The sequence below is a fragment of the Siphateles boraxobius genome, unplaced genomic scaffold (assembly GCF_051911475.1).
Source record: "Siphateles boraxobius isolate OS27281-9 unplaced genomic scaffold, OSU_SipBor_1 10, whole genome shotgun sequence".
Classification (NCBI taxonomy): domain Eukaryota; kingdom Metazoa; phylum Chordata; class Actinopteri; order Cypriniformes; family Leuciscidae; genus Siphateles; species Siphateles boraxobius.
The window spans coordinates 290,739-295,000 of NW_027508700.1; the positions used below are offsets into that span (position 1 = coordinate 290,739).

Sequence of the window (4,262 nt, forward strand, 5' to 3'; positions counted from 1 at the left end):
AACACACACACAGCAGAAACACACAGACAGCAGAAACACACACCGTCAGAAACACACAACTGTCAGAAACACACACACAGCAGAAACACACAGACAGCAGAAACACACACCGTCAGAAACACAAAGACAGCAGAAACACACACCGTCAGAAACACACAGACAGCAGAAACACACACCGTCAGAAACACACAACCGTCAGAAACACACAGACAGCAGAAAAACACACCGTCAGAAACACACACAGTCAGAAACACACAGACAGCAGAAACACACAACCGTCAGAAACACAGACAGAAGAAACACACAGACAGCAGAAACACACAGACAGCAGAAACACACACACACCATCAGAAACACACAGACAGCAGAAACACACACACACCATCAGAAACACACAGACAGCAGAAACACACAACCGTCAGAAACACACAACCGTCAGAAACACACAGACAGCAGAAACACACACCGTCAGAAACACACAACCGTCAGAAACACACAGACAGCAGAAACACACACCGTCAGAAACACACAGACAGCAGAAACACACACCGTCAGAAACACACAACCGTCAGAAACACACAGACAGCAGAAACACACACCGTCAGACGGCAGGAGTTTGTTTAATGTGTGTTTGTTAAAGCATGAAGTCCAGATGGAGCAGATCTGAAATCACTACATTCTCATAATCATAATACAGACTGAGAGGAATTACATATGAATATACAGCGGAGACCAGGCCTGTTTAACCTCACTAACTCTCATGTGTCGAGTCTGAATGATGCTTCACTCTAAGGATGTGTGTTTGTCACGTTCTTCTCAATGTGACAACATGCCCCAGTGTGTTCAGTGAGCTGATCTTTTGTCCCTGGTAAAAACTGTTCCAGAACAAGACCTTAAAGGCAATTATTTATTATCAAAGAACCTAAAGTGGTATGATTATATGAATAGCGATGAAGAGGATGTTTCTCCATGTGTGCATCTTTATACACCCGTGTGCTGTGATTGGTCACTGCTTTATACACACATGCGCTGTGATTGGTCACTGCTTATACACTTGTGTGCTGTGATTTATACACATTGGTCACTGCTTTACACAAGCGTGTGCTGTGATTGGCCACTGCTTTATAGACTCGTGTGCTGTGATTGGTCACTGCTTTATACACACATGCGTGTGCTGTGATTGGTCACTGCTTTAAACATGTGTGTGCTGTGATTGGTCACTGCTTTACACACGCGTGTGCTGTGATTGGTCACTGCTTTACACACGTGTGTGCTGTGATTGGTCACTGCTTTATACACGTGTGTGCTGTGATTGGTCACTGCTTTACACACGTGTGTGCTGTGATTGGTCACTGCTTTAAACATGTGTGTGCTGTGATTGGTCACTGCTTTACACACGCGTGTGCTGTGATTGGTCACTGCTTTACACACGTGTGTGCTGTGATTGGTAACTGCTTTACACACGCGTGTGCTGTGATTGGTCACTGCTTTACACACGCGTGTGCTGTGATTGGTCACTGCTTTACACACGTGTGTGCTGTGATTGGTCACTGCTTTATACACGTGTGTGCTGTGATTGGTCACTGCTTTACACATGCGTGTGCTGTGATTGGTCACTGCTTTAAACATGTGTGTGCTGTGATTGGTCACTGCTTTACACACACGTGTGCTGTGATTGGTCACTGCTTTACACACGTGTGTGCTGTGATTGGTAACTGCTTTACACACGCGTGTGCTGTGATTGGTCACTGCTTTACACACGTGTGTGCTGTGATTGGTCACTGCTTTACACACGCGTGTGCTGTGATTGGTCACTGCTTTACACATGTGTGTGCCGTGATTGGTCACTGCTTTACATACGCGTGTGCTGTGATTGGTCACTGCTTTACACACGCGTGTGCTGTGACTGGTCACTAATTTACACATGCGTGTGCTGTGATTGGTCACTGCTTTACACACGCGTGTGCTGTGATTGGTCACTGCTTTATATACACATGTTCTGTGATTGGTCACTGCTTTACACACGCGTGAGATTTGATTGGTCACTGCTTTACACACGCGTGTGCTGTGATTGGTCACTGCTTTACACACGCGTGTGCTGTGACTGGTCACTGCTTTATATACACATGTTCTGTGATTGGTCACTGCTTTACACACGCGTGAGATTTGATTGGTCACTGCTTTACACACGCGTGTGCTGTGACTGGTCACTGCTTTATACACGTGTGTGCTGTGATTGGTCACTGTTTTACACACGCGTGTGCTGTGATTGGCCACTACTTTATAAATTTGTGTGCTGTGACTGGTCTCTGCTTTATACACGTGTGTGCTGTGATTGGTCACTGCTTTACACAAGCGTGTGCTGTGATTGGCCACTGCTTTATACATTTGTGTGCTGTGATTGGTCACTGCTTTATACACATGTGTGCTGTGACTGGTCACTGCTTTATACACTCGTGTGCTGTGATTGGTCACTGCTTTGAACACGTGTGTGCTGTGATTGGTCACTGCTTTATACACGCATGTGCTGTGACTGGTCACTGCTTTGAACACGTGTGTGCTGTGACTGGTAACTGCTTTATACACGCGTGTGCTGTGACTGGTCACTGCTTTATACACGCGTGTGCTGTGATTGGTCACTGCTTTATACACGCGTGTGCTGTGATTGGTCACTGCTTTATACACGCGTGTGCTTTGATTGGTCACTGCTTTATACACGCGTGTGCTGTGATTGGTCACTGCTTTATACACGCGTGTGCTGTGATTGGTCACTGCTTTACACGCGCATGTGCTGTGATTGGTCACTGCTTTACACATGTGTGTGCTATGATTGGTCACTGCTTTACACACGCATATACTGTGATTGGTCACTGCTTTACACACACGTTTGCTGTGATTGGTCACTGCTTTACACACGTGTGTGCTGTGATTGGTCACTGCTTTACACATGCGTGTGCTGTGATTGGTCACTGCTTTACACATGTGTGTGCTGTGATTGGTCACTGCTTTACACACGCATGTGCTGTGATTGGTCACTGCTTTACACACATGTGTGCTGTGATTGGTCACTGCTTTACACACGCGTGTGCTGTGATTGGTCACTGCTTTATATACACATGTTCTGTGATTGGTCACTGCTTAACACACGCGTGAGATGTGATTGGTCACTGCTTTACACACGCGTGTGCTGTGATTGGTCACTGCTTTATACACGCGTGTGCTGTGATTGGTCACTGCTTTATACACGCGTGTGCTGCGACTGGTCACTGCTTTATACATTTGTTTGCTGTGACTGGTCACTGCTTTATAACCGTGTGTGGTGTGACTGGTCACTGCTTGATACATTCGTGTGCTGTGATTGGTCACTGCTTTACACACTCGTGTGCTGTTACTGGTCACTGCTTTGAACACGTGTGTGCTGTGATTGGTCACTGCTTTATACACGTGTGTGCTGTGATTGGTCACTGCTTTACACACGTGTGTGCTGTGACCGGTCACTAATTTACACATGCGTGTGCTGTGATTGGCCACTGCTTTACACACGCGTGTGCTGTGACTGGTCACTAATTTACACATGCGTGTGCTGTGATTGGTCACTGCTTTACACACGCGTGTGCTGTGATTGGTCACTGCTTTATATACACATGTTCTGTGATTGGTCACTGCTTTACACACGCGTGAGATTTGATTGGTCACTGCTTTACACACGCGTGTGCTGTGATTGGTCACTGCTTTATACACGCGTGTGCTGTGATTGGTCACTGCTTTATACACGCGTGTGCTGTGATTGGTCACTGCTTTATACACGTGTGTGGTGTGACTGGTCACTGCTTGATACATTCGTGTGCTGTGATTGGTCACTGCTTTACACACTCGTGTGCTGTTACTGGTCACTGCTTTGAACACGTGTGTGCTGTGATTGGTCACTGCTTTATACACGCGTGTGCTGTGACTGGTCACTGCTTTATACACGCGTGTGCTGTGACTGGTCACTGCTTTGAACACATGTGTGCTGTGATTGGTCACTGCTTTATACACGCATGTGCTGTGACTGGTCACTGCTTTATACACGCGTGTGCTGTGATTGGTCACTGCTTTATACACGCGTGTGCTGTGATTGGTCACTGCTTTATACACGCGTGTGCTGTGACTGGTCACTGCTTTACACACGCGTGTGCTGTGATTGGTCACTGCTGTATACACTCGTGAGCTGTGATTGGTCAATGCTTTACACAAGCGTGAGCTGTGATTGGTCAATGCTT

The 4,262-nt window shown here is 46.6% G+C and overlaps 1 protein-coding gene across 1 annotated transcript in view; it reads right to left on the minus strand.

Moving 5' to 3' along the window:
* Positions 1-603: 603 nt before the first annotated feature.
* The window catches only part of LOC143746251 (ly6/PLAUR domain-containing protein 1), a 32,629-nt gene continuing 28,970 nt past the window's right edge, over positions 604-4,262 (minus strand). The window contains exon 3 of the mRNA XM_077238032.1: positions 604-4,262. This exon is cut by the window's right edge and continues 1,681 nt beyond it. The gene's annotated coding sequence lies outside the window, so the exon portion shown is untranslated.